Below are 13,375 nucleotides of genomic sequence, written 5' to 3' on the forward strand. Positions count from 1 at the left end.
TAAAATTATTTTGAGCAATATTTCTAACTAAGGCGGCTTTCACTCTAAAGAGCAGTCAACAATTTCCCAATTCAACTTGTCTCCACCTTTCTTTTTACTCAATTAGCTCATCTTCAAAGTCTAATGGGAGCTTTCGATTAAATCTCAATAGGTAGCCTTTTCCTTAGCAAAGAATTTAACATTTCTTAATTTTCTTTTCTTTTCAAGTTGAATTTTTTTCTTTTCAATTTTACTTTTTAAGCTCCTATTTTTTTTTAGACAATAACCTTTATAACTTTTATGATTAATAAACCCTAGTCAACAGATTAAAAGATTTTCAACCAAAATTTTCAGAGATGGACTAGTGCACAAAAGTCTATGAACTTAAGAGATTCAAATCTAAAAATCTCCTAATCAATGCAAATCATTTTTCATTGTATAGATTACAAACCAAAAATCTATTTTTATCAAATTGTCATGTTTCTCAATTTGAATTCAAAGATAGATCATAAAATCATCAAAAGAATTTCCATATGTATATCATGAAGAAATATGACCAGAAATACGTACATCACTTAAACCAAACCCTAACAAGTGATCTAATGGCAACATAATATTCATTAAAGCACAAGCCATGATCACTAAACATCCTAGGACTCAGTCTGAAGGTGAAGTCCTTTTGGAACTGAGTTCCACGGACTCAACAGGAATATACTTGAGCATATCTTCTTTTCTCATCCAAATAGTTTTAAGTTTATTTCATGAGTTACCTCTTTCTTAGGCAGATTTTCAGCTCTAGAAGACTTAAGTGGCACAAAATTCTTTTTCTTATTAGAATTCACCTTCTTCTTCTTAGCATGAACATTATGAGAATGATTTTCAGAAAATTGTTTCTTTTTCCTCTTAAAGCATGAGTTATGCTTATGTCCACTCTTTTCACAAAAAGTGCAATGCAACAGTTTAGGCACATAAGTCATATTAGAATGCAATTCATCAAACAAACAAGGTTTAGGCATATCAGCAGGTCTAACAAAAACTGTATTACCTTGACTACTAGATGAACCTTTAACAAATCCTAACCCAGTTTTATCATACACATCCTTAACCATGTTAATGATCTTATTTAAACTGTTTTGACTCATGGTAAACCCTCTTAGTTTATATTCTGAAACTTTCAAATCAGTTTTAAGACCTTCAACACTTATTCTAAGATAATCTTTCTAAAAGTTAGCACTACTTACCTTCCATTCAAGAGTGACAATCTTATCTTCAAGCTCAGTGATGATAGAATTACTTTCATAGGCCTTCTTTTTTCTTTCGTCAATCTGTTTTCTCAGATCTTTATTCTCATCTTTTGCTTAGATGAGCTTCTTTGTTAACTTCTTGATGCCTGTTTGACTTCAATGGTTTCTTCTACCATGTTCTTGTAATACCCCTAGTTTTAAAAAGGATAAAACTGGAATTTTACTATTTATTTTATTGTTTTTAGGTGCTTACATGGTTATGTGATTAGATGATTTCATGATGTGTATTGAATTGAATTAAATTGTTTGTTTTAAGTGTTTTATTTACTTGATTAATTGTATTTTTATGTTCTTCAATTGTGTTAATTGTATTTTTATTTTCTTTATTGGAATTACTTGTTTTATTTGTTTTTAAGGGTTTATTAGTTATTTTAATGGAATAAATAGAATTAATTGGATTTCATTAGTATTGTTAATTGTACTAATAATATTAGGGTTTTCGTATTTTTCATGGGCTTGTCGGCATAATTAATTAGGTTTTCAGTTTAGGGTTTTGATTGAACTTAGGATTTGGAATTACTTATAAATATATAACTTATACGTCTCCCTAGGGTTTGAGATATTCACGACACAGTGAAGGTAAACCATCATAACAGAGACTTGTGAGAAAACTGAATGTGAGAAAACTGAGCGAAAGCAGTTAGGGTTTTTACCAAGGATTGTGCAACGACCTGGAAATTTCCCTTCCTTTTTTTTTTTTTCCTGAAATTTTACGAATGAATTTTTTTCATTTAATTTCCTTCGCTGAGTTCAGTTTCTCGTTGCTTAGTGTCATCTCGAGTGCTCATAAATAGTTTCTGAGACTCTTTTCTATGGATTGACAACTTCCTTTGTGGGCCGAGTTATTTCCACATTTTTCGTTTTTCGACACTATGCACTATTTCGTCCTTTTCCCTATTCTGTCTTTTCCCCGTTTGTCACTTTTTGGCATAACCTCACTTTTCATGCTCAGAGTTGGTTTTCGACTTCATGTGCCTTCGTCTTGAGTGGTATCCACGAAATACGTATCTTTACTTTTGCAAGAAAATACTCTAGTTGCTCCCGGTGTCCATAGGGGCATGGATGCACAATTCTTTGGAATTATTTTCTTTTCTTGGGGTGTTTTTCATAAATATCTTTTGAAGATATTTTATTTCAGGGGTATCTAAGAAAATATCTTTTGGAAGATATTTTCATTCTGGCGCAGTTTTGCAGTTAACCCTTTTTGTAAGGGCCATTGTGCAATTAGCCAAAGTTATTGCAAAATACCTTGTTTTGAGCATGGATCCTCGTACAGGATTCATTTTCACATTTCGTCGAGTTGTGGACTCATAGGATTTCCTTCTGGTCGTTTTTCTCAAGTTTCGGGATTTTTGACCCCAGTTAGCGCCGAACTTGTTCGGGCCATATCTCTATGCTCGGGACTCAGTTTTCGATGCCGTTTATTCTGTTATTCATGTTTCCTCATTTTGAATTTTTTTTGTTCATGGAGTTTCACTGTTTGAGCGCGTCTGCTCAAAATCCACTTTTTCGGACCCGACGGGGTCCTTTCGGGGCACTTTTTGAGATTTTCTATAAATAGGGGGTTTAAAAAATTAAAACATAATTTTCCTCTTCTTCTCCACACGTTCTGGACTAGATTCCACAGCCTCCCATGGCTGCCATCTTCTCTCTCCTCTTTTTGTTCACTTTTCTTTGATGAAAAGTTTTCGGCCTTAACGTTTAATGCTTGTCTTGACGCCGCACATCTTAGGCCCTTATTAGAACCCATTTCTGACCATTTCTTGAGTTCGGGTTTGAAGTCAAGTTGTGATTTTCATGGGGCTTCTTGCGGATTCTTGTTCCCGGTGTAATCCCCGACAAAACCTCTCGGTATTGTCGAATTCGGAGCCGTTTCGTTTTGATGGCTTTTGAGATTTTCATCTCAAATCAAGGTAGGGGGTGTTATAGGCTTAATTCTTATTATATTGCATGCTATTGATGCATATCCAACTTGATTACATGCTTAAATATGAAATCTAAAGATTTTAGTATTTATTTTTCTTTTATTGGATTTGATTTTCCATGTTGCTCATAACTTGTTTTGAACATGTAGCATGGTATTATATTACTCCATAATATGGTCATTGACATATATTAAATTGAGGAATTTTGAACAAGTAATAAAGATTTTATTTAATATTTATCATTAGTGAAAGATTAATTCACATGGCCTTATCTAGCTTGAAATCAATGTGTTAGCATATTATGTTAGGCTTTAATTCACTCTTCAACATATGTGAACTTCAGAGAAATCGGAGTTGTTTTGAAATCTAGTAATATTTAATTAATTTGATTAATTAATTTATTCCGGGTGTACTATTCACCCCATTGAAATTCTGACTTGACATTCTTGTTATGTATGCTATATGGTTTCATATATATTAAATCTAGAATATTTGATTAGGTTTTGAAACCTTTCAATTATTATTTTTCTAGTATTAAAGTTTAATACTCATGGCCATATCTGGCATGTAATTCACTTGTATCGTGTTTCTAAATCAAGTCTTGACATGTTGTATAACATACATTAAATTGTGATCATTTGGAAGACTTTCAAAAACTAGAGATTTTAATTAATGAAATTAATTAAAATCCATTCAATGGTTCCATGAGCATGTTTAAGTCTCTAACTCAGTATTCATGATTTTATTGACAAGTTCCTTCACGTGTGTCAATTCGAGAATAAACGGATAAGTTTTGAAACTTATATCAAATCAATTCCTTTGTATGGAACTTAACTCACATGGTTGTGTTTTGCATGAAAAGAACTTGTAACTTGATATTGAACTTATCTATGACATAATCCTTGACTTGCCTTGTAATCTTGATAATTTAATCCCTTAAGTAGATTAAATTCCTTTCTATGCTTCCATCGAGTTAATCATGCCTTGTTATTGAATTCTTGTTAAACTTGTGAATTTGACTTGAATTTCATGAACTTCTATCTTTTTATCAAGCATCGTTATCCCGTGTATCTTGGTTTCATTAATGTATTTAATGAACTTGCTCATTTGTCTTGGAATGGTTTACTTACACATGTATTGCTTAGTAAGTACTTGAATCATGTATCTTATACTTGTGGTATATTTACTTCAATGAATTTCTTATGCTTTGTATCTTGGTTATAATGTATGTAGATGCATACTATGAATTCTTAACATTTCACATGCCATTATAGTTGATGAACTTAGAGTATGACTTGTGTGTTCCAAAATCTTGGTTGTGCGTGAAACGTGGTTAATGCATTTCTTGTATTTAATACAATCTTGACTTGCATAACTTGTTGATTTTGGAACTTGGGATATCAATCAAGAATTTTCATGGCTAGGACTTGGTTCTAGTATGGGGGATTGTCGTCCTACACTATAATGCGCACTAGGGGAAAGGTACCCATGGGTTAATAGCCCTAAAGTGATCTCAAAAGTACGGTTTTAATTCGGGCGATATCCGAGTTTCCACATTGGTTGATTTCATTCTTTAAATTTTAAGTTGCTATTCCTTGAAGATTTAAAACTTGTTATATTATGTGAAATGCTTCAATCTTGTTAATTGCATAGATATTATGACTTATTCGTGATTTCAAGTTTAATTCCCTTCGTGTTAATTGGAATGTTCCAATCATGTTAATTACATTGATAATATAATTCTTGTTAACTTATATTCGAGTACACTATTTGTCATGTTGTGTAGAATGCACCAATCGTGTTAATTGCATAGATATTATGCTTTACTCTTGATTTCGTGTATAACTCTTGCTATGTTAATTGGAGTGTACCAACTATGTTAATTGCATTGATAATGTAATCCTTATGAACTCGTATTCGTGTATCCTTCGTTTCGTGTTAATTGGAGTGTACCAATCATGTTAAATTGCATTAATAATGTAATTCGTGTTAACTTGTATTCAAGTATCCTTCTTGTCGTGTTCTTTGGATTATCCCAATCTCTATTCGTTTCATACATGTATATGTATCATGATTCTTGTTGCTTATACTCTAAGGTAGCCTAGGATGATCCCTGGGTCTCACTATGACATAGACGTTAGGTGGCATGAGCCCCTTTAACATGTTTCACCTTAAGGTGATAATATTGTAAAATGCTAGGTCGATACATGTTCATTCTCTACGAGTAAACTTGTTTACTCACCCTGAAGTTAATGGGGGTTTTGTTTAGGTACAGGATTCAAGACTTGAAGATTTCATTTGTCTTAGGTGATTTATAGCTTCCCATGACAAGACTTGTATTCTTTGATTCCATGCATGTAAAGTGTACTTAGATACACTATTTGGGATCTATTTGATATGTATGACATGAGGCCAAGGGCCACAAACCATAAAGTTCAAGTTTTGTTTTGAAATGTAAACTTTTCCAACCTTGAGGTTTGACATGTGAAATTTTGTAAATGGAATGTAATGAGGTCATAGGCCATTGTAACATGTTTAAATATCCATATTAAACTTGCGTGCATGTTCACATCATCACACATTAGCATATTATGTGAATCGAACATGCCATGGGGATTTCCAAATAGACTTTTAGGTTTTTGTGCATAACAGGTTCATTTGCACTTCCTCGAGTCATTCCGATTGACCGAAATGGCATTTCAGTCGACCAAAGCCTTTTGGTTTTTTATTAAACTTCAAATCATGCAATTCCAGTAGCCTTTTTCACTCTTCATGCCTATTTCGGTAGACCAATGGCTCATTTCGATCTACCAAAGCAACCACACTTCAAAAACTTGTTTTTAGCCTGAATTTTGTTCATTTCGGTCATCAAATGGGTCATTTTGGTCGACCGAAATAGCTAGATCCCGAGAGTAGCTTCAGTTCAGTTTCAACACTGCTGCTCCGACTTTGAATGGCCATAACTTCTTCATTTTTAACCCAAATGGGGTGATTCTTGAGCCTAAATTCATGATATTGAAGTCAGATTTCCAATGACACTAACCATGCATTCAAACTCCAAGGGAGTTATTTGTGTTTTAGTGAGGGGGTGTCAGTTCTTGCTTAAACCGGGAAGGGGCATTTTGTGGGATTCACGTCCAAAGTTCTTAAAACCTCTTGGAAAGTTGTGAAACAATTAGTTTAGGTTATGTGAACCTTATTTGACTTTTTTAGAGTCAAATCTCCCTTCTCAATTGTAAATTGACCATTTTGCCCTTGATTAACGGGTTTTGCTCGTTTTTCTTCATATTGTCATCTCTCCTTCGTACGGACTCCGAATCATGCGATTCTTGAGTCCATCATGATTAGTTTTTCATTGTCTTTCCAATGGTGTACTCTGTGGCACCTGAATCCATACTTTTGGAACTAACTACCTTGCCCTTGGGGGTTTAACTGTCATTTTTTTTTCCTGTCTCGTGCCTATAAATTCTTTTCCTTTGGGCTCCGCGACCTCATGGAAGGTCATCTTAGCATCTTAGAGGTATGTTGTGCCTTGGGAGACCATTGTTTTGTTTCTTTCTTCTGCATCCGGATCCGTCATCGGGTCAATCTTCAGTTCATCATAGGAGACACTAGGTTGCAAAAATCCAAGGTCGCTACAGATTGTAGGCCGGACCAAGGAGGAAGGTTGAGGGCTGTTCGAGGGTTAGAACCAGAGTAGAGGAGTCCTTGACGGCGGTCACAATCGCCAAAGAAACTTAGGAAGACAGCGACGAGGTTTTTATTCAAAAAGCACAGAGGCAAGTTCTTTTCTTCCTCTCTCCCGTTGGCTTGTGTTCTGTGCACACCTAGATGATCTCTAGGAATTTAATTGGACATTAAATAAATCTTACATGTTTAATATATGATAGATTATTAGCCTGTATCTGTTTAGTTTTGACTGGAACTGTTGTTGCAAAATTGTATCTCAGTGTTTGATTGTAAAAGCATGTTAAGACGGTAGTTGTTTTTATTGTTGTTTTTAATTCCTACTGTTGTAAACCTATGATAGGGATGCTATTGGGTATACATTAGAATCTTAGGTTTAGTGTTAAAGAGGAATAGAAGAGTTGGAATGGCCGGAGACGAAGCAGAAGGCCATTGAACAGATTAGGGCTCTAAGAGAAGGAGAGAGCCGGCTCCATGGAAGAGGGAGCTTGCTCCCCCCAAGTGTAGAGCCGACTCTAGGAGGTGTAAAGCCTAATTTACCCATCTAGAGGTGGCTCCATGAAGTCTTGGAGACTACTCTACAAGTTTAAGCGCAGGCTCCCTTATTTTCATAAAATTTGAACTTTTGGGCACTATTTGGGATTAGTTTGGTATTCTGAAATGATTTTGGAAGTGTATTGAGGGTTTTAAATATAATTTCATGAATTATTAAAACCTCACATGGTGGGAATTATACCTATTGATTAATGGAATTAACAGTGTGTAATTTATAAGTTTTGTATGATGTTAACGGTTGGAAGGGAATAAATTGCTTAGTTTTAGTTCGGCGATTTAATGAGTTACAGCATGATTCTAAATTATGTTTTGGATGCACTGTGGAGTCTTTTATTAAACAAATTGGACCTGTGCATATTTTAGATTTTAAATTGCTGAAATATCAATCTTTTTCTGCAATTACATAAGTTAAAGACTGGATTTAATTACTAAAATAGAGTACCTATTCTGAAATTACTCGGAGTATGGTTTTGGAACTGAATATTGGTTATTGGATTATAATTGTTGAATTCTTATATTAAATTCTATCAATTATTTGGATTTGTGTGTTGTACTATAATTGCTGAATTCTTATATCAAATTCTGTCAATTATCTAGATTTGTGTGTTGGACTATAATTGCTGAATTCTTATATTAAATTCTGTCAATTATCTAGATTTGTGTGTTGGACTATAATTGCTAAATTCTTATATTAAATTCTGTTAATTATCTGAATTTGTGTGATGGACTATAATTGCTGAATTAGTACGCTAAATTCTGTAATTTATATGAATGTTGTGGATCGTCTGCACCGGTATGGGACGGTGGCATACTAGGATGGTTTAGCTCAAAATGCTAAAACCTACCCTATTAGAATAAGGGAATGGATTGTAAAAATTGAATCCTACTTATATTTAGGTTAGATTAACTGAGTAAGTTGAATGACCACCTGGATTAACTGTTGGTTGTAGTTAAGTAATATCAAATGAATAAGTTGAGAGACTAACTAGATTATAAGTCTTATGTCAGATCAATAAAGAATTGAATAACATACTCTGGTTTGGACAGACTTTAAGTATATAATTATGGTATCACGATATGAGCTTAAGTCTCAGAGTCGTTGGTTAGGGCGCGTATATGCAGTGGATGCGTAACTGGCTATGATAGGTTGAGGTGTACCCTATTAGATTTAGGTACTCATGCCCACCTTTGGGTGCATTTTTGTATGTTGCCTTTTATTCAGGTTGAGACCCCCTCTATAGTCCAGTGAATGTCCTTTAGTGTGGATATTTATATATGTATGGACTAGATAGCTATTGTTGAGATATCTAGGGTGTATCTGCGTATCGGGTCACTGTATGGATTGCAGTTAGAATAGAATTTGCATGTGGGCCTGACCCACTCTTATTTTTACAAGCGTTCGTCAGTTCCAGGCTTAGAGCTTGATCGTGCTGAGCAGATACAGTCATTCACTCTACCAACGATGTAGGATTTTATTTCATGTTTTAGACTTGGGTTTTATTTCCAGTATTTTGAGTTCAGTTGGATATTTTAGGGGTCCACTAGATGGATTCCCGAGTTGTATAATATGGAGAATGATTTATATCAGAAGTTTTTGATTATCAATGAAAGTTATTGGTTTATCGTTTTAGTTCTTTTCAGCATTTCTATTCATTCTTGTTAATCATATTTATATTCTGTGTTCGATTATTGCTAATTGGTTTGATATCCTAGGGTAATCGGGTGTAGGCCTGGCCAACCCGCATCCGGAGATTCGGGGGTATCACAATTCTTGAATCTTCATCATCCTTTTCATCCTCTTGCACCTGTTCATCATTAAATTCATTTTCTTCATTATCTGAAATATCAGAGTCAGATAAAGAAACGATATGAGGACCTTTTTTAAGAAAAGCAAAATAAGAAAAATCATTAGTATCATCATGAGGAGAATCATTATCACTAGAAGCAGAATTTTCAGTATAAAAACTTTCATTGCTTTTCCATTATACCTATTATTTTGTTCTTTCCTAGGATTAGGACAAACATTGGATGCGTGACCTTTGCCACCACAATTCCAGCAAGTGAATTCAATTTCTTTTGACTCTTCTACTTTCTTTTCATTAAACCTAAATTTTGATGACTTGTCAAAATTTTGAGGATTAGCCATGTTGCCATTCCTTCTCCTCTATTGCATTTGTAAGATCTGATTAAACTGCCTTGATAGAAAAGCAAAATTATCATCAGAGTTATCATCCACAGAATTTTCAACCTGTGTCGATTTTAAAGCAAGATTTTTCTCTTTCTGATTTAAATCAAAATTCTACATCTTAAAGGTTTTTAATGAACTTACCACTTCATCTACTTTATAGGAAGTCAAATCCCAATGTTTAGCGATGGATTCAACCCTAATCTGAAATCTTTTAGGTAAAGACCTTAAGATTTTATCACAGATTTTCTTATCACTAACCCTTTTTCCTAAGTGACGCAGTTCATAAATTATGTCAAGAAGAATAGAATAAAAATTAGAAAAGGATTCATCTTCTTTCATCATGATGTTACCAAAGTTATGAGAAAGCATCTGAATTTTAAATAACATCACTTTTGAAGTCTCTTCATGAGTAACCTGCAAAATATCCCAAGCTTCTTTAGCAGTTTTACAATTAGAAATTCTTACATATTCAGATGGAACAACAGAATTAATAATTGCATATAAAGTTTTTCCATTAGTATCATTATACTAAGTTTTAACAGCAGTAAAAATAAAAGCATCTTTTTACTCTTTGACTTCTTTACCATCCACAGTTTTATCTACTGTAGAAGGTGTAAAGTCAGATTCAACTATAGCCTAAGTTTTACCACCTGAATTTTGCAAATAAGCTCTCATCTTTGATTTTCAAAAATTGTAATTATCTCCTTCAAATAAAGGACCACGTTGATTAGAACCACCTTCTTTCAACACGTAAGACATGTTTAAAAACAAATTTTTGAGATCAACCAAAACTTTCTACAAGGATCAACTCAATGTGTAGAGATTAGCTCATATACCAATTTGTCAGTCATATGCAACGGAATGATTTAGAAAGTTTTGATTATTTTGAAAACAGATCTTATGTTTTTCTAACTTTACTTGTTTTAGCAATTAAACAATTTATATCATGCAATATAGAACAAAGTAAAGTAAAAGTTAAAGATGATATTAGGATTTTTAGCAAGGAAAACCCAGTTAATAATTACGTCAACTGTTTGCATGGGAAAAATCTCGTGGACTGTACAGTCTAAAGTAAATCGATCCACTATGCTTGAAAAAAAAAAACATTGAACTTTGACTCTGGCTCAAACCCTATCATTCTACCAAACACCAATAGCTGACAATCTTCTGGCTTTGTGACGTCCCGTCCAACAGCAACTTGGCCTTAGGCTTATGCTTGATCTTTGTAGAAGAGTAGCAGGTAGATTAGACAACACTCCTTGAATGCTCCAACCGTTTCAAAGTGTGATCGCTTTTACTTCTTTTCTCCAATGTCTGAACTTCGATGTAGAAGTAGATCTGCTTTTGTTTGATCAATTGTAGATGCAACTGTATGATCACGATCAGGATTCGAATAACACAATTCTAACATCACTATGTGAATATGTGTGTTATAAGAAGACAACAGAAAATCAACTTTGATTTTCTGAAGAAAAAAAATAAGCTTCCTAAGGCTTTGTATGATATATGAATTATAATGTAATAGCCATAGATAAACCTATGTGTATGACAAGGTTTATATAGATTATTGAATGACTTAATCCCTCTGAAAATATGGAAAAATTCGTTCATAGGATTTAGTACAATTCTAGACCAACTAGAAAACAATTCTGAAACAAGAAACTAAAAGTTGGAAACTGATCAGGACTACTTGAATTGTTCAGATGGGCTGAACCGGTTCAAGTTTGGTAGTTGGTGAATTCGAAACCAACTTGAAGTCTTGAACCAATTCAGAGAGGCTAAACCGGTTCAAGTTGACCAGAACTTGAAACTTGGTTCTTTTATGCTTAAAAATACTGTATGGTAAGTTTGAAATAACTACCAAGTGTAGAATGTGTCCTAACCTAATTAGAATCCTTCCTAATGTGTTATTCTTACCTTTTTCGCTGAATGATCTTCAATCATTATAAGTTTGAACAACGTTCTAATTCTGTAGTCGCCGTCGATCTTGATATAGAAACTTGAATTACAACTTGACTTGGACTTGTTTTGTTTACGATAATTGCCAATTACAAAATAGTATCTCACATTACATGGTGGGTCTATTACTGCATACATGGATGAAAGAAATGTTTATCTAGGTGATTAAAGAACATCAACTTTCAATTGGGTTTTAACTATAAAAAGACTTTCTAAATGAAGCGAATTGCAATGTAGACAAAAGAATTGATTGGAAAGAAAATGAAATGGAAAGTCACTGTAGCTAATGGGAGCTAAATTGATGTAAATTGAAATAGTAAGAAACTAGAATAATATGGAAACTAATATTGAAAAGAAAGGCAGAGAATTAAGAACTATAATTTACTAAGAGCATCTCCAACAATTGTGTATATTTTGTCGTGTGGGGGTCATAATAAATTTACACAAAAATTTTGAATTATTTATTTTTAGCTCAACGGTTGTTTTATACATTTGTGTAAAAATATATCATCCAGTAGCAACCAACCAGTGTTATGCTTGGACCCCACATAAATTTTACAAACCTACTTAATATAGGGTAGATTTGTTAGTAGAATGAGAAAGAGGGAGGAGAAGTGAAATATACTGATATGGCGGTATAAAAATGTTGTGTAAAATGCACAACAATTTTACACATTGATGACATGACAGTGTATCTTCACTGACGGTTGGATATAAAAAAAAAAATTACACATCTATTTTAATAAACTGTTGGAGATGTTCTAAGGTAGCTAACTAAGACAGTTTAACTAAATTAAGGAAGCAATGTAAGGAAAAGGAAATTCTATTAGTGCTAGGATTATGAGGGTATTGGACATTAATTTATAGACATGCAGAAATAACATACTCCTAAAACTAAGTGAATATTGGGGACAATGTGATCAGTTTTTAAAACTAAATCATTAAGTTACAATAAAACTCTAAACAAATTCCATGAGAAAAAGTCAGCATTATCATAACCCTTAACATAAACCTCATAGCCACCCAAACTTGATCACCATTATCCAAATTGAACAAATCAATTAAAATTATTATCTTCTCACAGTAACACCAATCCTCATCTTCCTTTGTCCATGACATCACATTCTTAATGCCACCTCACCTGTTACGTGACACCCACTTAATTTTGCCAAAATGAGTGTAAATTTTATATCAAATGTCGAAGAGTATATATAATTTAATAAGGGTATAAATTGAAATTTTAGTGATTTAAAAAAAAAAAAAAAAAAAAAAAAAAAAAAATTCAAAACTAGAACTTTTTGGTCCTGAAGGAAATTTCCAGTATTTATTTGTCTTTTTACAAGAAAAGGAGGAGTGTAGGAGTTGGTGATGAATTTTCCTAAAATAAATTCAAAGTTCCATGTTGAGGAAGAGTAGTCGACACATGGGCTGCCTTCATATGCCTTCTATTATGTGTTTGTGTACGTGTTACTAGTTACTGCATCTTTCAATTCAAAGTACCATATTAATTCCGTTATATCATATTGAAATTCAATTTCTCTTACTCCCACTTGGAGATTGAACTCTCACTTATGTATTTCTTGTTGAATCATCTCAAATTTAAGGTAGAATTCAATATTTAATCTTTGATACTATTATCTAATGATTTATCAACTCGATTACCTAACACACTCTGAGAACATTTTAAGATTCAAATATGAAAATAGTAGTTCATTTCACCTAAAGAGTATTGCCCTAAAAGGGAAATATTTCATGTCAATTCCTTTATATCCATGCAT

The sequence above is a fragment of the Cornus florida genome, unplaced genomic scaffold (assembly GCF_030987335.1).
Source record: "Cornus florida cultivar Cherokee Brave unplaced genomic scaffold, ASM3098733v1 CherokeeBrave_3.0.0_Hap2_Chr01, whole genome shotgun sequence".
NCBI lineage: Eukaryota > Viridiplantae > Streptophyta > Magnoliopsida > Cornales > Cornaceae > Cornus > Cornus florida.